General features: G+C 38.8%; 1 protein-coding gene across 16 annotated transcripts in view; it reads right to left on the bottom strand.

The window, feature by feature from the left end:
* The window catches only part of RPS6KA6 (ribosomal protein S6 kinase A6), a 254,839-nt gene that overhangs the window by 148,089 nt on the left and 81,718 nt on the right, over positions 1–25,032 (bottom strand). The window lies entirely within an intron of this gene.

Raw genomic sequence — 25,032 nt, forward strand, 5'->3', positions numbered from 1 at the left:
ATATCTGAGGTTATTGATATTTCTCCCAGCAATCTTGATGCCAGCATGTGATTCTTCCAGTCCAGTGTTTCTCATGATGTCTTCTGCATATAAGTTAAATAAGCAGGGTGGCAATATACAGCCTTGACATACTCCTTTTCCTATTTGGAACCAGTCTGTTGTTCCATGTCCAGTTCTAACTGTTGCTTCCTGACCTGCATACAGATTTCTCAAGAGGCAGGTCAGGTGGTCTGGTATTCCCATCTCTCCCAGAATTTTCCACAGTTTATTGTGATCCACACAGTCAAAGACTTTGGCATAGTCAATAAAGCAGAAATAAATGTTTTTCTGGAACTCTCTTGCTTTTTCCATGATCCAGCGGATGTTGGCAATTTGATCTCTGGTTCCTCTGTCTTTTCTAAAACCAGCTTTAACATCTGGAAATTTATGGTTCATGTATTGCTGAACCCTGGCTTAGAGAATTTTAAGCATTATTTTACTAGTATGTGAGATGAGTGCAATTGTGCAATAGTTTGAGCATTCTTTGGCATTGCCTTTCTTTGGGATTGGAATGAAAACTGACCGTTTCCAGCCCTGTGGCCACTGCTGAGTTTTCCACATTTGCTGGCATATTGAGTGCAGCACTTTCACAGCATCATCTTTCAGGATTTGAAATAGCTCCACTGGAATGCCATCACCTCCACTAGCTTTGTTCGTAGTGATGCTTTCTAAGGCCCACTTGACTTCACATTCCAGGATTCTGGCTATAGGTGAGTGATCACACCATCTGGATTATCTGAGTGGTGAAGATCTTTTTGTATAGTTCTTCTTTCTATTCTTGCCACTTCTTCTTAATATAGTCTGCTTCTGTTAGGTTCCTACCATTTCTGCCCTTTATTGAACCCATTTTTGCAAAAAATGCTTCCTTGGTATCTCTAATTTTCTTGAAGAGATCTCTAGTCTTTCCCATTCTGTTGTTTTCATCTACTTATTTGCATTGATCGTTGAGGAAGGCTTTCTTGTCTCTCCTTGCAATTTTTTGGAATTCTGCATTCAGATGCTTGTGTCTTTCCTTTTCTCCTTTGTTTTCCACTTCCCTTCTTTTCACAGCTGTTTGCAACCCCTCCTCAGACAGCCACTTTGCGTTTTTGCATTTCTTTTTCTTGGTGATGGTCTTGATTCCTATCTCCTGTACAATGTCACGAACCTGTGTCCATAGTTCATCAGGCACTCTATCAGATCTAGTCACTTAAACCTATTTCTCACTTCCACTGTATAGTCATAAGGGATTTGATTTAGGTCATACCTGAATGGTCTAGTGGTTTCCCATACTTTCTTCAATTTAAGTCTGAATTTGGCAATGATCTGAGCTACAGTCAGTTCCCAGTCTTGTTTGTGTTGACTGTACAGAGCTTTTCCATCTTTGGCTGCAAAGAATATAATCAATCTGATTTTGGTGTCGACCATCTGGTGATGACCATGTGTAAAGGCTTCTCGTGTTGTTGGAAGAGGGTGTTTGCTATGACCAGTGCGTTCTCTTGGCAGAAGTCTATCAGCCTTTGCCCTGCTTCACTCTGTACTCCAAGGCCAAATTTGCCTGTTTCTCCAGGTGTTTCTTGACTTCCTACTTTTGCATTCCAGTCCCCTATAATGAAAAGGACATCTTTTTGGGGTATTAGTTCTCAAAGGTCTTGTACGTCTTCATAGAACTGTTCAACTTCAGATTCTTCAGTGTTACTGGTCGGGGCATAGACTTGAATTACCATGATACTGAATGGTTTGCCTTGGAAATGAATAGAGATCATTCTGTTTGTTTGTTTGTTTGTTTTTTAGATTGCATCCAAGTACTGCATTTCAGACTCTTTTGTTGACTATGATGGCTACTCCACTTCTCTAAGGGATTCCTGCCCACAGTATTAGATATAATGATCATCTGAGTTAAATTCACCCATTCCAGTCCATCTTAGTCCGCTGAATCCTAGAATGTCAATGTTCACTCTTCATCTCCTGTTTGACCACTTCCAATTTGCCTTGATTCATGCACCTAACATCCCAGGTTCCTATTCAATATTGCTCTTTACATCATCAAACCTTGTTTCTATCACCAGTCCCATCCAGAACTGGGTGCTGTTTTTACTTTGGCTCCATCCCTTCATTCTTTCTGGAGTTATTTCTCTACTGATCTCCAGTAGCATATTGGGCACCTACTGACCTGGGGAGTTCATCTTTGAGTGTTCTATCTTTTTGCCTTTTCATACTGTTCATGGGGTTCTCAAGGCAAGAATACTGAAGTGGTTTGCCATTCCCTTCTCCAGTGGACCACATTCTGTCAGACCTCTCCACCATGACCCATCCATCCTGGGTGAACCCACGTGGCATGGCTTAGTTTCACTGCTTAGACGAGGCTGTGGTTCATATGACCAGATTGGCTAGTTGTCTGTGACTGTGGCTTCAGTCTGTCTGCCCTCTGATGCCCTCTCTCAGTGCCTACCATCTTACTTAGTTTTCTCTTACCTTGGATGTGGGATATCTCTTCACGGTTGGTCCAGCAAAGCACAGCATTCTAAATACTCCAGAAAAGGCTGTCTTTCTAAATATTCCAGAAAAGGCTCAAGAGCCCTCTTCCTCTTCTCTTTCTCCATTGCCCCCTATGTATCCTAAACTTGGTGAGCTGTCATTCTATATTTCTTCTTCTCCTATTCTTCCTCTAAAATCTTTACCCCTATCTCCTCAGTCTCCCATAAAAACTTTTCCCTTTATCACTACTTTGAACACTGATAGCATTTTCTATCTGGTAGACTATATGCCTTCATGCCCTGCAGAATTATGGGTCATAGCCAAGGATTTTCTCAAGGTCCCTGAGGACCCCCTCCACTTTGCAGAAGAATTTAACCTTGTGTTATAAACCTATGGTCCAGGATTCTATGACTTGTATCAACTAAACTGAATATTAGCCAGAGAAAATAAAGCCAAACACTGCAAACTAATGCCAGCTGGCTTCACCCTTTAGATGGTATCTACAGAAAGGACATCAGTGTGATAGCACCAGCTTCTCAGTTGGCTTGAGTGCTTCATGAAGCAGTTCCTCAGGCTTTTCCCTGCCCCATCAACTGGAAAAAGATTCAGCCTACTACATAAAGACTTGATAAAGCTGTTCAGATTATCACTCACAGCTAACAATAGTATTCTGGGAAAACTCCAGACTACTTGCTAGGGTAAACAATACTCAACCCTCTTTAATTCAGTCTTTGTTAGGGACCAGATGAGAAACTTTGACTGCTGATGAAATGGGCACAATCAAATTGGGAAACGGTGGCCATACCTGATCTAGTTAACTTGACTAATTAGCTATCTAAAACAATCAAATGTGCAGAAAACTGTAAGACAACGAAAATCATGAATTTGCAACTGCATCAACTGGTGGCTGCTGCTGCTCAGTAGCTACCTCAATAGAAAGAACACAGTGTTCCCATAACGGCCCCCTTACAGAAGCCAAATGCCTGACATTACTGTAAGTGAACTGGCCACTGGAAAAATTGCCTAAATTTAAAAAGGTCCTATTAGCAGCTCAAGGCCCCTTGCTCTTTTATCAAGAACTTTCTGAGAAATGTGAGAAGTGCCCCCTTTTTGTATACTCATGAATAGGGATGCTCCAAGGAAAGTGTCAGGGTCTTCCTAGTACTCCCACTGAGAGAATTGTACCTTTTTATAGGAGCTGAAGCTATTATTGCCATTATGAACACAGGAGCAATTTTATCTGGCTTGAACCCCACCAGGCTCAAAGCCCCACTTCCTCAGAATACAGAAAAGGTACAAATGATGGGAGTTTTGAGCAAACAGACCCCTCATCTTTCAAGATAAGCCCTTTTCAGGAAACTCTACAGTTCCTTCTTGCTCCTTCTGTTCATGTACACCTTTTCAGTCAAGATCTCCTGGAAAAATTACAACCTAATATTTCCATTTCCCCAAAAGGGGAAATACACTTATAAATCCTTGACTTCTCAAGGTCTACTTTTAACTCCAGTCCTAATATTGAGATTTCCCTCCTTGTTCCTGTCTTGTCAACACTCATTTACAAGGATCTAATAAATTCTGTTCTTATCTATGGTCCACCTCTTTAACATAGGAAGCATTCATTCAGTACCTCCAGTTAAGATCTAGGTAGACCCAAATAAACCTTTGCCTCAAATGATAACTTCTTAGGCTTGAGGACCTGGAAGTAATTCATCTCACTATCAAGGCACATCTCCAGAAGGGCCTCATAATCCCATACATTAATTTCAGTAATACATTAGTTCTTTCCAGACAAAAGTCTTATGGCCAACACTGGCATTTTGTTAAAAATCATCAAGCCATAAACAATACAGTCAAACCATGTCATGCTGTGGTCCCCAACCCTCACACCATTCTCAAGTTAGTCCCTCTAAACACAAAGTTTGTTTCTGTTTTTTGGGGGGATTCTTTTTGTTTTTTTAATAATCAGAAACATATGCAATGCTTTCTTCAGCACTCCTATACATCCACATAGTTCAGTACCTGTTTGCCTTTGTGAGGTGCATGTGTGCACGCTCAGTAGCTTCAGTTCAGTTCAGTTCAGTTCAGTCACTCAGTCGTGTCCGACTCTGCAACCCCATGAAACGCAGCACACCAGGCCTCCCTGTCCATCACCAACTCCTGGAGTTCACTCAGACTCATGTCCATCGAGTCAGTGATGCCATCCACCCATCTCATCCTCTGTCGTCCCCTTCTCTTCCTGCCCCCAATCCCTCCCAGCATGAGAGTCTTTTCCAATGAGTCAACTCTTCACAAGAGGTGGCCAAAATACTGGAGCTTCAGCTTTAGCATCATTCCTTCCAAAGAAATCCCATGGCTGATCTCCTTCAGAATGGACTGGTTGGATCTCTCTGCAGTCCAAGGAACTTTCAAGAGTCTTCTCCAACACCACAGTTCAAAGGCATCAATTCTTCGGCGCTCAGCCTTCTTCACAGTCCAACACTCACATTCATACATGACCACAGGAAAAACCATAGCCTTGACTAGATGGAACTTAGTCGGCAAAATAATGTCTCTGCTTTTGAATATGCTATCTAGGTTGGTCATAACTTTTCTTCCAAGGAGTAAGCATCTTTTAATTTCATGGCTGCAGTCACCATCTACAGTGATTTTGGAGCCCCCCAAAATAAAGTCTAACACTGTTTCCACTGTTTCTCCATCTATTTGCCATGAAGTGATGGGACCAGATGCCATGATCTTCATTTTCTGAATGTTGAGATTTAAGCCAACTTTTTCACTCTCCTCTTTCACTTTCATCAAGAGGCTTTTAGTTCCTCTTCACTTTCTGCCATAAGAGTGGTGTCATCTGCATATCTGAGGTTATTGATATTTCTCCTGGCAATCTTGATTCCAGCTTGTGTTTCTTCCAGTCCAGTGTTTCTCATGATGTACTTTGCATATAAGTTAAATAAGCAGGGTGACAATATACAGCCTTAACGTACTCCTTTTCCTATTGGAACCTGTCTGTTGTTCCATGTCCAGTTCTAACTGTTGCTTCCTGACCTGCATACAGATTTCTCAAGAGGCTAGAGTTTTGCCATGAAAACGCACTGGTCATAGCAAACACTCTCTTCCAACAATACAAGAGAAGACGCTACACATGGACATCACCAGATGGTCAACACAGAAATCAGATTGATTATATTCTTTGCAGCCAAAGATGGAGAAGCTCTATACAGTCAACAAAAACAAGACCAGGAACTGATTCTGGCTCAGATCATGAACACCTTATTACCAAATTCAGACTTAAATTGAAGAAAGTAGGGGAAATCGCTAGACCATTCAGGTATGACCTAAATCAAATCCCTTATGATTATACAGTGGAAGTGAGAAACAGATTTAAGGGCCTAGCTCTGATAGATAGAGTGACTGATGAACTATGGATGGAGGTTCATGACATTGTACGGGAGACAGGGATCAAGACCATCCCCATGGAAAAGAAATGCAAAAAAGCAAAATGGCTGTCTGGAGAGGCCTTACAAATAGCTGTGAAAAGAAAAGAAGCGAAAAACAAAGGAGAAAAGGTAAGATATAAGCATCTGAATGCCGAATTCCAAAGAATAGCAAGAAGAGATAAAAAAGCCTTCCTCGGTGAATAATGCAAAGAAATAGAGGAAAAGAACAGAATGGGAAAGACTAGAGATCTCTTCAAGAAAATTAGAGATACCAAGGGAACATTTCATGCAAAGACGGGCTCGATCAAGGACAGAAATGGTATGGACCTAGCAGAAGCAGAAGATATTAAGAAGAGGTGGCAAGAATACAAAGAAGAACTGTACAAAAAAGATCTTCATGACCTGGATAATCCCAAAGGTGTGATCACTCATCTAGAGCCAGACATCCTGGAATGTGAAGTTAAGTGGGCCTTAGAAAGCATCACTACGAACAAAGCTAGTGGAGGTGATGGCATTCCAGTGGAGCTATTTCAAATCCTGAAAGATGATGCTGTGAAAGTGCTGCACTCAATATGCCAGCAAATGTGGAAAACTCAGCAGTGGCCACAGGACTGGAAACGGTCAGTTTTCATTCCAATCCCAAAGAAAGGAAATGCCAAAGAATGCTCAAACTACTGCATAATTGCACTCATCTCATATGCTAGTAAAGTAATGCTCAAAATTCTCCAAGCCAGGCTTCAGTAATACGTGAACCATGAACTTCCTGATGTTCAAGCTGGTTTTAGAAATGGCAGAAGAACCAGAGATCAAATTGCCAACATCTGCTGGATCATGGAAAAATCAAGAGAGTTCCAGAAAAACATCTATGTCTCCTTTATTGACTATGACAAAGCCTTTGACTGTGTGGATCAGTAGCTTCAGTCATGTCCAATTCTTTGTGACCCTATGAACTGTAGCCCAGCAGGCTTTCTCTGTCTATGGGATTCTCCAGGCAAGAATACTGGAGTGGGTTACCGTGCACTCCTCCAGGGAGAAGGACATCAACTTACTTGGACCATTATGCTTCAGAGCTACACAGATAACTCTACTTACTTTTCAGAGATACTGAAACCAGACTTGGCTGATTTATATTGTGCCCATAGCTCTACTTAACTCTAATATGGGGATGACCTTTTATTACAGTCCCCTACTGAGAGAGCAAACCTGAAGGGTAGCCTACAGTGACTCACTCAGCTAGCACACAAAAACGTTAGGTGTCAAGGGTTAAGTTTCAATTTTTGAAATATAAACAAAGAAAAGCAGAGTGTTCCTGCTCACTACCCAATTCTACAAGGATTACCTTACAACCCACTGAAGACAATGAACAACAGCACAATCTGAGAGGAAAGTAAGACAATAACAGGATGCTCTGTGCTTTGGACAAGAAGGTCCTTTAGCTAGTTAAACATATATCTCTGGGAAATTTTAATTAACCCAGATTCTTGCATCTTCGCATACAGAGTGAATTGCTAAAGTCATTAACTTGAGATATCGGTTCTTCATAATTTGCAGTAAACTTTCAGGAAAATGTATGTTGGCCTGCACATATTCTCCAGCTAAGAAATCATATATATATTGGCTTCTCTCCTACTTCTGTGGGGCTTCCCTGGTCTCTCAGACAGTAAAAAATCTGCCTGCAATGTGGGAGACCCGGGTTTGATCCCCAGCAGTTCCCCCAGAGCTATGGAGTGGCTGTCTCCTGGGTTCGATGCATGATACTGGATGCTTGGGGCTGGTGCACTGGGACGACCCAGAGGGATGGTATGGGGAGGGAGGAGGGAGGGGGGTTCAGGATGGGGAACACGTGTATACCTGTGGCGGATTCATGTTGATGCATGGCAAAACCAATACAATATTGTAAAGTAATTAACCTCCAATTAAAATTTAAAAAAAAAAAAGAGTGTCTAAGTATGTGAGTGGATTCAAACTCCATTTTGAGGGAAATACTGCTGTCACCTGCAGGAACCCTTGCAGCTTATCTTTGAGCAGAAATGGGATGGCAAATATACAAGTCATGTTCCTAAAAAATTGACAACAGAATGTCAACCTCATTTCCTGCACATCTGGTGTTGAAAGTGTATGGATAATCAACATCAAAGACTACTGGCACTTCAGGCACTTGTCAGCGAATTCAATCTTGAAGTGACCTGTATCTGTGCACTTTCCAAGGGCTCACCTAAGACATGATGTTGGAGAGATGATAAACAGGCGAGCCCTCTATTCCTCTTCTAAGGACTCTAATCTCTATGCCTGTGGTTTGTTGTAATATCAGGAAGTAGCATACCTGGGCCAGATCACCTCTGTTCCCAACAGGAATGCTCTCATTGAGTTAAAAATTTAGTGTTATGCTCTGAGCTCTTATGAGATTCAATATAAGAATTGTCCATTGGTTCACCTGAATCTATCACAACAATGTTAGTCAGTTATACTCTAATACAAAATAAATAAATACAAAGAATAGTTTATTGGGGGGAAAAAAAAGTGTTCATTATGGTTCCTGAATAAAACTTCAACTCATACTGATTTCGCGTGTTTTTCCTTAAGTCAACAAAACCCAGATAGAATACTTAAGTCATTTGTTTAAGATCCACCCCTCAACCAAATCTAATGCTGGATGGATCCTATAAGCATCCAAGGCATATCACAGTTTCCCTTTCCTGTCTACAAGTGCCAGTTGAGAGGCCTTCTCAGGCTAGCAGGTTATTGTAGAACTTCAGTTCACTCGCTCAGTTATGTCCAATTCTTGTGATCCCATGGACTGGAGCACACCAGGCTTCCCCATCCTAAATTACCATCTCCCAGAACTTGCTCAAACTCATGTCCATCTAGTCAGTGATGCCACCCAACCATCTCATCCTCTATTGATCCCTTCTCTTCCTGCCTTCAATCTTTCCTAGCATCAGGATCTTTTACAGTGAGTCAGTTCTTTGCGTTAGGGGGCCAAAGTACTGGAGCTTCAGCTTAAGCATCAGTCCTTCCAATAAATATTCAGAACTGATTTCCTTTAGGATTGACTGGTTTGATCTCCTTGCAGTCCAAGGGACTCTCAGGAGTCTTCTCCAATACCATAATTCAAAAGTATCAATTCTTTGGCGCTCAGCTTTCTTTATGGTCAACTTCTCACATCCATACATGATTACTGGAAAAACCATAGCTTTGACTAGATGGACCTCTGTTGCCAAAATAATGTCTCTTTTTTAATATGCTCTCTAGGTTGGACACAGCTTTTCTTTCAAGGAGCAAGTGTCTTTTAATTCCATGGCTGCAGCCACCATCTGTGGTGATTCTGGAGCCCAGGAAAATAAAATCTGTCACTGTTTCCATTGTTTCCCCATCTATTTGCCATGATGTGATGGGACTGGATGCCATGATCTTAGTTTTTTTAATGTTGAGTTTTAAGCCAGGATGTCATGATCTTAGTTTTTTTAATGTTGAGTTTTAAGCCAGCTTTTTCACTCTCCTCTTTCACCTTCGTCAAGAGGCTCTTTAGTTCTCTTCACTTTCTGCCATAAGGGTGGTGTCATCTGCATATATGAGGTTATTGATATTTCTCTTGGCAATCATGATTCCAGCTTGTGCTTCATCCAGCCTGGCATTTGCATGATGTACTCTGGAAGGACTGATGCTGAAGCTGAAACTCCAATCTTTTGGCCACCTGATGTGAAGAACTGACTCATTTGAAAATACCCTGATGCTGGGAAAAATTGAAGGTGGGAGGAGAAGGGGAAGACAGAGGATGAGATTGTTGGATGGCATCACTGACTCAACAGATATGAGCTTGAGTAAACGCTGGGAGGTGGTGATGGATAAGGAGGCCTGGGATGCTGCATTCCATGGGGTTGCAAAGAGTTGGACACGACTAAGTGACTGAACTGAACTGAACTTGCTCTGCATATAAGTTAAATAAGCAAGGTGACAATATATAGCCTTGTGGTGCTCCTTTCCCAACCGGGCACTAGTCCATTGCTTTATGTCTGGTTCTAACTGTTGCTTCTTGATCTGCATACAGATTTCTCAGGAGGCAGGTAAGCTGGTCTGGTATTCCCATCTCTTTAAGAATCTTCTACAGTTTGTTGTGATTCACACAGTAAAAGGCTTTGGCAAGGTCAATAAAGCAGAAGTAGATATTTTTCTGGAATTCTCTTGCTTTTCCTATGATCCAGCAGATGCTGACTATTTGATCTCTGGTTCCTCTGCCTTTCCTAAATCCAGCTTAAACATCTGGAAGTTCTAGGTTCGCATACTGTTGAAGCCTCACTTGGAGAATTTTGAGCATTACTTTGCTAGCGTGTGAGATGAGTACAATTGTGTGGTAATTTGAACATTCTATGGCATTGCCTTTCTTTGGGATTGGGATGAAAATTGACATTTTCCAGTCCTGTGGCCAATGATGAGTTTTCCAAATTTGCTGGCATATTAAGTGCAGCACTTTCACAACAACATCTTTTAGGATTTGAAATAGCTCAGCTGGAACTCCATCATCTCCAGTAGCTTAGTAGTACTGCTTCGTAAGGCCCACTTGACTTCACATTCCAGGATGTCTGGCTTTAGGTTAATGATCACAGCATCATGGTCATCTGGGTCATTAGTATCTTTTTTGTATAGTTCTTCTGTATATTCTTGTCACCGCTTCTTAACATCATCTGCTTCTGTTAGGTACATACTATTTCTGTCCTTTATCAAGCCCATCTTTGCATGAAATGTTCCCTTGGTATCTCTAATTTTCTTAAAGAGATCACTAGTCTTTTCCATTCTATTGTTTTCCTTTATTTCTTTGCACTGATCACTTAGGAAGGCTTTCCTATCTCTCCTTGCTATTCTTTGGAATTCTGCATTCAAATGGGTATTTTTTTTCTTTTTTCCTTTGCCTTTCACTTGTCTTCTTTTCTCAGCTGTTTATAAGGCCTCCTCAGGCAACCATTTTGCCTTTTTGTATTTCTTTTTCTTGGGGATGGTCTTGATCCCTGCCTCCCATACAATGTTGTGAACTTCCATCCATAGTTCTTCGGGAACTCTATCAAATCTAATCCCTTGAATCTATTTCTCACTTCCACTGTATAATCATAAGGGATTTGATTTAGGTCATACTCAAATGGTCTAATGGTTTTCCCCACTTTCTTCAATTTAAGGCTGGATTTTGAAATAAGGAGTTCATGATCTGAGCTACAGTCAGCTCCTGGTCTTGTTTTTGTTGACTGTATAGTGCTTCTCCATCCTTGGCTGCCAAGAATATAATCAATCTGATTTCAATAAAGACCATCTGGTGATGCCCACTGTAGAAGTTGGGTTTCCAATTTCTCCTTTTATGCAAAATCCATTTATTCCTTTTCAAATGATAAGAGACCCAATCCTTTTGTTTAGAATCATGACATTGAGTCAGCTTTTGAAACTTTAAAAATTAAATTGGTCACTGACCCTGCTATAGGAAACCCTAGTGATTCTCTTCCCTTTCTACTATGAAGTTACATGAAGTTAACAGAAATATCCTTAGAGTGCTTGTTCAGCCCATGGGGAAAATGCTCACCTATCAGCTATTATAGCCAAAAGTTGGACCTCAAAACTCTAGGACATCCACCTTGCCTTTGAGCAATAGCCCACTGCTACTCTTCTGTGGACCACAGGAGAGAGAGTCACAGGGTCTTCTTTACAAGTGATTGTCTCTCACTCTACTGCAGCATTTGTGAACTCATACTACACACAACACTTAATCTGTTAGTGGACTGAAGCCTCATGAGATCTTATTGTTTTCCTCTCCAAATGTCATTTTTGTCTCATGGAAACTCCCTAAATCCTGCTACTTACTTAACATCACCAACAGATGAGACCCCACATGACTGCATAACCACAAGTGATTTCTTGACTAGTCCACATCCAGATTTACAAGAAACACCTTTAGACAACTCTAGAGCTTAGTTTACTTATGACTCCTACCTATGAAATAATGATAGACATCTGAAAATGGGATACACTGTGTCTATTCCCTTCACTTTAACAGAATACAAAGCTTAGCCCTTTATTTCTTCAGCCCAAATTGAAGCTGACCTATAAGTACTCACTCATGCCTGCACTCCGGTATCTGGCAAACATGCTAACAATTACACAGCAGGTATGCTCTTAGAGTAGCTCATGACTTTGGAATGCTCTGGAAACAGAGAAGTCTCCTGCTCCCAGGGCGAAATGAAATTGAAAGTGATCCCTTTGTTAACATCTTACTGGATGCAATCCTGCTGTCACAACTGGCAATAATAAAGCTCCTAGTGCATTCCAAAGACAACATTGAGGCAGAAAAGGGAACCAGTTAAATAGATAAAACTACTAAGGTAGAAGCATTACAAGATTACAAGATTCAGGCTCCACAAAGGAACCTCCTGTTGGTCATTCTATTCACACCATGTTAGCTATTACTTGGACAGGCACCCAAGATCCAAAGGATATTATCAGAGATGGGCAATAGCATGCTACGTATAAGGAACAGAGGTGGGTTTCTGAAGGATACACATTTGATTAACATATTGGGCTTTGGTATGGGCCAAATGGCTGCTCTGCTCTTTCTGAAGTCATTCAAGCAACCATATTAAAATTAACATATGAAATGACTCATGGGGGAACTAATAAAATGAAAACCTGTGGAAAACAATACTTTTGGAAACCTTTTTCACAGTAGTGACCAAAATACGTCAGAGGTGTCAGATCTGTCCTAAGTACATTGAAGGAAAATCTACTAATACTTCTCAAGGCCACTTTCCTTTGCCTCCTGGTTCCTTTGTTATCTGGCAACTAGATTCTATTCAGCTGCCCCTCTCTCAAGGATATAAATATACATGTTCTGGTGATGATTTGTATGTGTTTTCATTGGTTAGAATCATTTCCTTACAAACAAGCAACTGTCCTTGCAGTGGACAAAGGACTGTTGGAAAGGACTATTCCTACCTGAGGAATTCCCCTGGAATTATGTAGTGATAACAGTACCCATTTCACTGGAAAAATTCTAAATGCTGTTTGTGATCTGGCCTATACTACATTTCCACTGTGCCTATCATCTCCAATCTTCTGGTCTAGGGGAAAGACTAATGGCATAATTTACAAAACTCAATCGGCAAAACTCTCTAAGGCCTTTGGCCTTCCTTGGCTTAAATTGCTACTTATAGTTATATTAAACATTTGAAATAATTACTGGAAGACCCAAGATTTGTGAATCAGGATCACATGAGCCACTTCTAGTCAAGGGAGATCTTTTACATTATTGTCAAAATATCATTAAGACTCTGAAGAAAAATGAGCATCTGGTTGAAAAATCTTTCCACATCCAGGGGATGAAGGTATAGAACACCACAATTTACACCCAGGAGACTATGTTTATTGGAAAAGACATCTTTTAACAGACTCCTTACAGATCAGATGAAAGGGGTACTATCACAATACTTTTAACCAATCCCTGTGCTGCTAAACTTTAAAGCATTGATTCTTGAATTTGTTTCACATTTTAAAAAGACTTCTCCAAGTGAATGGCCCTCTGAAACCGTTGGAGACCTAAAGCTAAATTAGACCTAGAAATAAAGCAGATAACATCTGATACAGATGGCTCTTCCAAGACTCTGGACTAAGCCAATACTCTTCATGATCTCCATCAGTGAAATATCTCTGATTACCCTTGTTCTAATTGTGGTTACCACAGAGTTGTGATATGTCCTCTATTCTATAATATCTGATGAAGCATCAACTTAACACTCATTATACTTCTAACATTATAGACACATTTTCAAGGAGTGAAAAATTTCATGAATAGGTGTATACCTAGAATGATAATTCGGAAGAACTGTCCCTGACCCTTTGCCTCTTAATTTTGACAATGGAGGACTGAGAAGAATCTAACCTTTGGGACTCTTCCTTGTGACTACAAGTTTATTAATGTTCTGTACTACAAGTTTATTAATGTGTCGTACTACATACAGTGGGCATCCCCCGTTGGTGGTAATTCTAGGAAAACCACAGATCTTGCTTGAACTCTGCTAGGAATAAGTCTCTGGCTCCAATTATTGGGCATCTGATTAATCTATTCAGCTTGGGATTCTTTCACTAACCAAGGCCAATAGGCCACCCTTACTCCTCTATATTGTAAAATGGCTGACTTTTCTTGGGATAGTTCTTTCACTACAGTTATGTTATTATTACTTATCTTAATATCCATCCAGAGCCCTTACGCCTGGGAAAATAATCCCTTAGCTCACATTTCCCAAAGTCTAGCCACTATAGGAAATCTAACAAACCGTTGGATATATCATCAGTGTACCCCAAATTACTCACTGAATTCTGAGATCCCCTTACCTTAGCTATCTCCAATATTACTGGTATCACTGTACCATGTCTTGTGCAGAATTCATCTATTCTCCCAGCATGTCTGCTCACTTACTCAAACCCATAGCTCCCTTTTCCTGTACGATCAACAAACTTTGACAAATTTCTCAACAGTTCCTTAGGGATATTTGTTCCAAGGGAATCATGCAGTTACCTAGAAAACATCATATCCAGCTTCCAAACACCCACCTTTACCTCACTGTGTAACAACAAAACATATTATCATGAAAACCCTCATTTTTTTTTCAGGATTAATATTTATGTTCTTAAAGCAGCTGGCACAGTGTCACATGTGCTCAATAAATGCCTGATGCATGAATGTTTTCCTGCCAAAAGAAAATACAGGAAAAAATATATGGAACATTTTAGTTAACAATTAATCAAAGTTGAATAATGCTACCTATGTACAAAATAATATACCTGTGAATCAAAACTTACTGCTACATCATCATGTGCTACTAATTTAACAGATTTAGTTTTGACATACAATTGTGGGAACATTACTCTTAAATAATAATACAACTATTTTTGGTCAACTTGAAAATAATCTTCCAAGTCAACCCATAAAGGTACACACACATACACACATACACACACACACACACACACACACACACACACACATATTGCAGAGAGTCAGAACGACCAAGCAACTGAACTGAAATATATATATATATATATATATATATATACATATATACATATAGAGAGAGAGAGATAGATAGATATAGATATATCCATGGATAAATGTCTTACTTGAAGAATCACAAACCAGAGAGAAGTGAAAACTATCTTTGTATATTTTTACTATAACACACTTTATCAGTTTCACTAATAGTCTTTTAGTTGGGCATGTCCAAAAATTATTCTTTTTGTTTTGCTTTCCACATAGCAGGTTTAATCTCCATCCTGAGTTTTAAACTACTAAATACTTTCAAAGGTTTATTCCTAGTTATGGTCATTTCTCCGTATTTATGCTTTTAATGTTTTAGATTGAACTTTATAGTCAACACATTACTTATAGAAAATTTGATAGCACCTGCAAACTTCATTTAAAATGATTTGTTTTGATCTTCCTGTTTTTTTTTTTTTACCCCAATAGGTTAGTCCTTTGAAATATAACTACTCACTGTCACTGCTTCACAGGTTTAAGAAAGGGCAATTGTGATTTATATTGTTCATGGGGTCCTCAAGGCAAAAGTACTCAAGTGGTTTGCCATTCCCTTCTCCAGGTGTGTATGCAGGTAAAGAAGCAATAGTTAGAACTGGTCATGGAATAACAGACTGGTTCCAAATTGGGAAAGGAGTATGTCAAGGCTATATATTGTCACACTGCTTATTTAACTTACATGCAGAGTACATCATGTGAAATGCTGGGCTGGATGAAACACAAGCTGGAATCAAGATTGCAGGGAAAAATACCAAAAACCTTAGATATGCAGATGACATCACCCTTAGAAAGCAAAAGAACTAAAGAGCCTCTTGATGAAAGTGAAAGAGGAGAGTGAAAAGTTGGCTTAAAACTCAACATTCAGAAAACGAAGATCATGGCATCCAGTCCCATCACTTCATGGCAAACAGATGGGGAAACAATGGAAACAGTGACAGACTTTGTTTTGGGGGGGGCTCCAAAACCACTGCAGATGGTGGCTGCAGCCATGAAATTAAAAGACGTTTGTTCCCTGAAAGAAAAGCTATGACCAACCTAGATAGCATATTAAAAAGCAGAGACATTACTTTGCAGAGAAAGGTCCGTATAGTCAAGGGTATGGTTTTTCCAGTAGTCATGTATGAATGTGAGAGTTGGACTATAAACAAAGCTGAGTGCTGAAGAATCAATGTTTTTGAACTGTGGTGTTGGAGAAGACTCTTGAGAGTCCCTTGGATTGCAAGGAGATCCAACCAGTCCATCCTAAAGAAAATCAGTCCTAAATATTCAATGGAAGGACTGATGTTGAAGCTGAAACTCCAATACTTTGGCCACCTCATGTGAAGAACTGACTCCTTTGAAAAGACCCTGATGCTGGGAAAGATTGAAGGCAGGAGGAAAAGGGGACAACAGAGAATGAGATGGTTGGATGGCATCACCGACTCAATAGACATGAGTCTGAGCAAGCTCCGAGTTGGTGTTTGACAGAGAAGCCTGGCATGCTCCAGTCCATGTGGTCACAAAGAGTCAGACACAACTGAGCGACTGAACTGAACTGAATTCTGTTTCAATATATATGTTCAGATATTTTGTGTGTGTGTGTGGCCACACTCCACAGGCCTGTGGGATCTTAGTTCTCTGATCAAGGATCAAAAGCACAGCTTTAACCACTGGACCTCCAGGGAATTCCCCTAAAAGAGTTACCTTTTAAAGAGATTCTCAGGATGAGCAAGAGTATACTGCCTCTAAGTTACTCTATTAGTCAGGTATTTAAAAACAATGATGAGACTCTGCTCGGCTTCCCAAGTGGGCACAGTCATAAAGAATCCACTTGCCAATGCAAGACATGCAAAAGCGTGGGTTCAAATCCTGGGTTGTGAAGATCCCCTGCAGAAGGAAATGGCAACCCACTCCAGTATTCTTGCCTGGGAAATCCCATGGACAGAGGAACATGGCGGGCTACAGTCCATGTGGTCTCAGAGTTGGACACGACTGAGCATGCAGGCAGCCACAATAGACTCTGCTCTAAAGTAAATTAGCTGTTAAAACACACTCATGTTCAAATCAAAGCATAAAAAACAGTCCAATTTAACTATGAATCATCTTTGAAGTATTTACCATTTCATGTTACCTGTGTTTTTGAACATCAGCTCATCTTTATCAAAACTCAATGTTATATCTTCCTTTTTTTTCCTTCTACCTTAACAGACACAGACTTCTATCCATAATCACTGTCTTACATATTAAATATCTGTTCCATCCCTCAATCACACTATAAGCTCCCTGAGGAAAAGGATCATGTCTTATGATTCTTTATAACCCCAGTATCTAGCATATTATCCAGAACATAATTAATCCTGGAAAAATTTGTGGAATGACTAAATTTATAATCTTAATGAATTAAATGTAAAAAATAACTTCAGTAGTAACTACCAGAGATTTTCCTTATTTTTTATTAATTTTCTTACTTGAAACATTTAAAAACTTTGAAACTTAATTTCATAAAGTATTTCCAGTAGTCATTCTGCTTATGATTTCTGACTCAATTTTAAATTCTAACAGCCAATATAAATTCAATTCTTTCAAAATCATTTGAAAAATACACAGCTTGCATCATTCATAAGATATTTTTCAAAATAAGTCTACAAAAATTCTTGATACTTCATATATTCCATGGGATTTACTTCAAATGTTCTTTTGTTGTTGTTTTTTTTTTTTTCTTTTCACTTAGACTCCTAACACTAAATTTTGTCAGGAGATTAGTACAAACAACTTTGTAAACGACATTCTAAAACCATTTGTCTAAACGGTGACACACAGGCAATTTTTTTTTTTTTTACATTTTAAAGGACTGTTTTAAAAATATGCAATAGATGTTATAAAAAGCAAACAAACTCTAAAATATTTATTTGGCTCTTAACAGAAAAAGTTTACCACAACTTAGTCTAAACTATCTAATTTTTTAGTAATTAGAAGCATGACATTTAAAAATGCACAAGAGTACCAAGTTGGTCATATTTCATACTACACGGTGGACGAATAGGACAGAGAGAACACTTTCTCCTCCACAATTTCATCAAAAGATTATTTGTATGCTGAGCAACTTCCACAAAACAACTTCTGAACACTGGCGAGACAGCTGTCTGATGAGGCCTTACAAATAGCTGAAAAAAGAAGAGAAGTGAAAGGCAAAGGAGAAAAGGAAAGATATACACAATTGAATGCAGTGTTCCAAAGAACAAGGAGAGATAAGAAAGCCTTCCTCAGTGACCAGTGTGAAGAAATAGAGGAAAATAGAATGGGAAAGACTAGAGATCTCTTCAAGAAAATTAGAGATACCAAGGCACTATTTCATGCAAAGATGGGCTCAATAAAGGACAGAAATGGTAGGGACCAAACAGAAGCAGAAGATATTAAGAAGAGGTGGCAAGAATACACAGAAGAACTATACAAAAAAGATCTTCATGACCCAGATAACCACGATGGCATAGTCACTCACCTAGAGCCAGACATCCTGGAATGTGAAGTCAAGTGGGCCTCAGGAAACATCACTATGAACAAAGCTAGTGGAGGTGATGGAATTCAAGTTAAGCTATTTCAAATCCTGAAAGATGATGCTATGAATGTGCTGCACTCAATATGCTAGCAAATTTGGAAAACTCAGCCATGGCCACAGGACTGGAAAAGGTCAGTTTTCATTCCAATCCCAAAGAAAGACAATGCCAAAGAATGCTCAAACTACCACACAATTGCACTCATCTCACATACTAGTAAAGTAATGCTCAAAATTCTCCAAGCCGAGCTTCAGTAACACGTGAACTGTGAACTTCCAGATGTTCAAGCTGGTTTTAGAAAAGGCAGAGGAACCAGCGACCAAATTGCCCACATCTGCTGGATCATCGAAAAAGCAAGAGAGTTCCATTCTGCTTTATTGACTGCCAAAGCCTTTGACTGTGTGGATCACAATAAACTGTGGAAAATTCTGAAAGAGATGGGAATCCCAGACCACCTCATCTGCCTCTTGAGAAATCTGTATGCAGGTCAGGAAGCAACAGTTCGAACTGGACATGGAAAAACAGACTGGTTCCAAATAGGAAAAGGAGTACGTTAAGGCTGTATATTGTCACCCTGCTTATTTAACTTATATGCAGAGTACATCATGAGAAACACTTGGCTGGATGAAGCACAAACTGGAATCAAGATTGCAGGGAAAAATGTCAATAACCTCAGATATGCAGATGACACCACCCTTATGGCAGAAAGGGATAACTAAAGAGCCTCTTGATGAAAGTGAAAGAGGAGAGTGAAAATTTTGGCTTAAAGCTTAACATTCAGAAAACTAAGATCATGGCATCTGGTCCCATCACTTCATGGCAAATAGATGGGGGAAACAGTGGAAACAGTTACAGACTTGATTTTCTTGGGCTCCAAAACCACTGTAGATGGTGGCTGCAGCCATGAAATTAAAAGACACTTGCTCCTTGGAACAAAGGCTATAACCAACCTAGACAGCATATTAAAAAGCAGAGACATTACTTTGCCAACTAAGGTCCATCTACTCGAAGCTTTGGTTTTTCCAGTAGGCATGTATGGATGTGAAAATTGGACTATAAAGAAAGCTGAGCACAGAAAAATTGATGATTTTCAACTGTGGTGTTGGAGGAGACTGCCAGGAGATCCAACCAGTCCATCCTAAAGGAAATCAGTCCTGAATATTCACTGGAAGGACTGATGCTGAAACTGAAACTTCAATACTTTGGCCACCTGATCAGAAGTGCAAACTTATTGGAAAAGATCCTGATGCTGGGAAAGATTGAAGGCGGGAGAAGAAGGGGATGACAGAGGATGAGATGATTGTATGGCATCACTGACACAATGGACATGAGTCTGAGTAGCTTCCAACAGTTGGTGATGGACAGGGAAGCCTGGCGTGCTGCATTCCATGTGGTTGCAAAGAGTCGGACATGACTGAACAACTGAACTGAACCAAGTTGGCCTAGCAAAGAAAGAACAAACTAAAATTATCTATGCTATGGGCTTATAACTGCTGCAGTACACACAGAATATTTCTTTCCCCTGATTATGTTCACGATTTCATAACACTCAAGCTGTATTTTCAATTTACGTTTACTCCAATGTTCCTGTATCCTTGTAAATTAAAAGAAAATGCCAGCAGAATAGATACTTTTCCATGCTTTTTGAAACCAATAATTTTACTAGCAGAAACCTATCATCTCCCTGAAGGAAGATTATGTTAGATTTTTAGATGCTGTTAACTCTAATAACAAACTAATGAATACTTAGTTCACTTTTTGGAACCGGCATTATTCACCCAAATCTTTTTCAATATTTCACTTGTGCCATACTGTTACAAGTATTTAAAACAAATAAAGTCAAGTACACTACTTTTTAAAACATAGAATCTAAAAACGTAAAATCTGAAACAATGATGATGACATTTCTGTTCCTCTCAAATTAAAAAATGATAATGACTCTAAAGTTACTAAATTTATTCAATTAGAATCAGTCTTCAAAGTAATACCCTAATTCAAGATCACTCTAAATCTTCAGAGACGTTATTTCTAGAAAAACAGTCATGCCATGGCCCTCTTAATAATCTTTCTGCAACACAGAGCCCAATAGGTTAAATAAAAAGGCTGAAGTCAGCCCTATTGTTATCTAGACAAACCCATGCTTCCCAGAGACTGCTTACATGTACAGTATGTTAAAATTGGTCACATAAGGTATTACTGATCTTGCTATCCAGCTTCTGAACAATCTCGATATGAAAATAATGAGGATAAAGGTAATTTCAAAATTTTACTAGTTATTTTAGTATACACCTCCAAAAAGTTAGAGGTGAAATACACAAAATCAAACACTAGTAACTTGAAGGATAACTTGTTAACCCAGAAAACCAACCTGTAGACTCTGTATTATTTCAACATCAAGAACTAAGAGACGCCTATTCAAAGGCAATTCATTAGGAAATTTTTTTTTTCCTTTCCCATGCAGCAAAAAAGACTGTAGAAGAGCACTAAATAAAAGCAAAAGGGACACATGCCTCCAAAGAATAATCCACTTTAACTGCCATAATCCAATGCCAGGAGTAAAGAGAGGTACCTAAAGCAAAAATAAGACACAAATAGAATTCCCATACATACCTAGGCTCTACTCTTGACAGCTGATTTGAATAGGAGGAAATCTATTACTATTTTTTAAAACTACCAATATTTTTGGAAAGCAAAGGAGAAGGAGTTATCAGTGAACTTGTGAGTAATTTCACAGGAGTATGGAATTAGAACACTGCTATCCCAGAAAAAAATAAAATTTTAAAAAATTTTCTATCAGCCTAAATTTGCTGGTTGTTGTGACATAATATACTGTCCCTTCCGACATTTCCCAGTTAATTGGTTTTCAGCTTTCAAGGTAGAAACCCAGAACAATAAGCAAATGAATTCTATCTAGTAACTAACACAACAATCTACACATGCAGGCATTTAATGATCATTTGCTGAATAAATGCAAAATAACATTTAGAATCAATTAAAACCAATCTGAGTATCATCATGCTTTTATTTTTTTATTTATTTTTTATAGTAGCTAATTTTATTTTTTTTGTTTTTTTTTTTGTTGTTGTTGTTTTTATTTTTACTTTATTTTACTTTACAATACTGTATTGGTTTTGCCATACATTTTAAAAGGACTGGTAGTTGTGCAAATGATAGGTTACTATTAGTTGAACTAAGCATATCAATATTATATATACATTAGAAGGTATCTGTGGAACATTTTAAAACTTTGGTCCAATGACAGTAAAGCAGCTTCCCTGGTTACTGTTCAGGCAGGAATTTGTTTACTCTCCTTGGTCGAAATGACTTTAATGGTTCTAAATAGCTCCAAAATGTTCCCCATGCTAAGACACTGGTCATCTGGCCAGTCTAATGCAAACTACAACATATGCTTTGGAAAATTTTACTTTCAAAAGATACATGTATTGTGTGTAGTATAGATGAATGCACACTTTTACATGGCATGTGTACATACATGGTATCCTTTAGTAGCAATTCTCACTGTACTAATTTCTTAGAGATATGAGGTCCTTACAATTTCATAAAAATACAACCTTGGGGAATGTGAAACAAGTTTAAATTGGCCATTGAGTTATTTATCAGAGTAAAAGAAGTCCTTTGTGTACGACATCTAAATCTTATTTTGTTAAAAACAGCAATAACTTTATTATTCTTGTCAGAGAGTATATGCAAAGAACAATGATTTTATTTACTTCTCAAAATAATCAGAGATAAACACATTAATTTCCATTTTATATACGAGGAAACTGAAGACCTTTACTCTGCTTCTGCACTTTTCTCAGAAATCAGTTGAGCCTATTTGAGTGGACTATTTCTGGATTCCCTATTCTGTTCCACTGATCTATGTGTTTATTCTTCCAATACCACACTGCTTTAATTTGTTTTTACTGCCTTACTACCCTATATTGAGTGATTTCTTGCATTTTAGTTTTTTCAAAACTGTTTTAGATACTCTAGATCCTATGCTTTCATATATGAAATTGAGAATTAACCTGTCTATGTCTACATAAAACCTCCTTGGATTTTATTGACCTTTATTTTGAGTGAACATAGCTATTCAATCAGCAATTCTGATTTACTGATCTGATATGGTTTTCAACAACTTGTCTATGTCTTCTCATCTTCAATATAATCTTTATAAGGGGGACAACAATGTATACAGGGGAAAACATGAATTTAAAATGATCTGAGTTCAAATTTCAACTGTGCCTTCCACTGATTTTTGTCTTTCTCATCTGTTAAAAAGATACACCTTTTCGTACCAAACTGTGTTGAAGAGTTAGTAAAACTGAAGAGATAATACATGTTCAATAAATGGTGTTTCTTTTTCCCTTAAGAGATACATTTAAGATGGAATGGATTCCAATGTCTTTTTGAGTAAAAAATTTACATTAGGTGCTAAAATTACTACATATCCTCTTAAAGTCTGTCCCCAACCACTTTACAGGAAAGAGAGATAGGCCTCATTGTAAGAATAATTATTTGTGGCCTTTGAAATTTTTGTTAGTGAAGGGATATTTTATTCACAATGGAGTCACTATATCCTTAGCTAGTAGTAAGGTATGCAGATTATTTAGCTTCAAAATTATAAGGTTAAAACAGGTCACTAAACTTTTTTTTCTCTTATAGAAAAGGAAATTCCTCAAATCTACACAGGAAGAGTATACAAGATACTTCAAATACTTCCTCTGCTCCCATCATACTGTAGAACAACAGAATAAAACATACAAAAAACATAACTCACAGAAAATTTATTTTACAGCTAATTGCTGGCTTAAGAATTGACAGACGCTTTTTTTCTGTTGGATAATGAAAACTACATGACTATTTTTTTCCTTTTGGCATAGAGCTGTGGCTCTTTATCATTGGCTGTATATCACAATCACCTAGGAAATGATGCCCAGACACTCACCAGATTAAATATGAATCTCTGTGAGTTAGGCACCATCATGGAAATTTTTTTTTTAACTCCCAGATATCTCTGATCTAGGCTGTTGTTATTTAGTCGCTAAGTCGTATCCAACTCTTTTGAGACCCCATGGATTGTATCCCACCAGGCTCCTCTGTCCATGGGATTTCCCAGGCAACAATATTGGAGTGGGTAGCCATTTCCTTCTCCAGGGGATCTTCCTGACCCAGGGATTGGACCTGTGTTTCCTGCATTGGCAGGTGTATTCTTTACCACTGAGCCACCAGGGAAGCCCCATCCAATGTATGATCAAAACTAAAAACTACCAGCCCATGGAAATCAAATTTGAAATTAAACTATATTTTAAATATGTAGCAGACCTTTAGAGCATCTTATCTGTGTTCTAGTTCACCCTCCAATCCCATCCTCCATCCTTTCCATCCTTTCTATGCTGTTTCCTCTTATCCTGAATATCAAAATAATTTTTATTGGATCTTATCTCCTATAAACCATCTGAAATACTTTGTGAAATGGAAGCAAGGAATAAACAAAACACACTCTCTCCCTCTCAATCTCTCTCTCTCTCTCACATACCAACACACACACACACACACACACACACACACACACACACACACACACAGCAGGACCTACTTCAGATAAGAGTTAAAATCTAGCAGCAAAATCAGTTACGTAGAATGCCTCCAGGGCAATTCAGAAAACATCTCTATTATCTACAAAAGCCAGTTCAAACTTAGCTCTACATCTCTCTCCTGGGACCTCCCTGGTGGTCCAGTGGTTAGGAATCTGTCTGCAAGTGCAGGAAATGTGGGTTCAACCCCTGGTCTGGAAGGGTCCCATATGCCATTGAGAAGCGACTGAGCCTGTGCTCTAGAGCTCACGAGCTGCAACAACTGAAGCCCACTCACCTAGAGCCAGTGCTCTACAACAAAAGAAGCCACTGCAATGAGAAGCCTGAGTACCACAACTAGAGAGTACCCACGACTCACAGCAACTAGAGAAAGCCCACAAGCAGCAAAGACTCAGTGGAACCAAAAATAAAATAAATTAAATCTCTTTTCAACTCTCTTCCCACCTAAAAACAAACCAAAAGAAAACAATATAGACAAAGAAAATAAAACCATCATCAAGAACAGTACATTATCTTTGGAAATCACATAAATGTATAAACATTATACAGCAAATTTTGACAAAAGTATTAAAAATTAAGACCTCAAGATTCCAAGTACTTACCAGACTTTGAGAACTGCTGGCTAAAGATAATGACAGCATCCACCAAGAGAGAAATTACAAGAACAGAAAAAAATCTTATATTTCTCTCTCAAAATTATAGATGAGAGAGACTGAAAGGGGCGGTAAGGAAACAATACCGCCAGAGAAAGCAATAGAACCAAGTCAGGCCTTATTTTGGAATGGTGAGGTAATGATTACCTCTCTTGAAGAAAAAAATCAAGGTAGGGAAATACAGACGCTTTGCCCTGAAGGAACTGGCCTGAATATTTCCAGACCAGACTGGCTTAAAGTAAAATAGTCTTGGAA

Source organism: Ovis aries, chromosome X (genome assembly GCF_016772045.2).
Source record: "Ovis aries strain OAR_USU_Benz2616 breed Rambouillet chromosome X, ARS-UI_Ramb_v3.0, whole genome shotgun sequence".
In the NCBI taxonomy this organism is placed as follows: domain Eukaryota; kingdom Metazoa; phylum Chordata; class Mammalia; order Artiodactyla; family Bovidae; genus Ovis; species Ovis aries.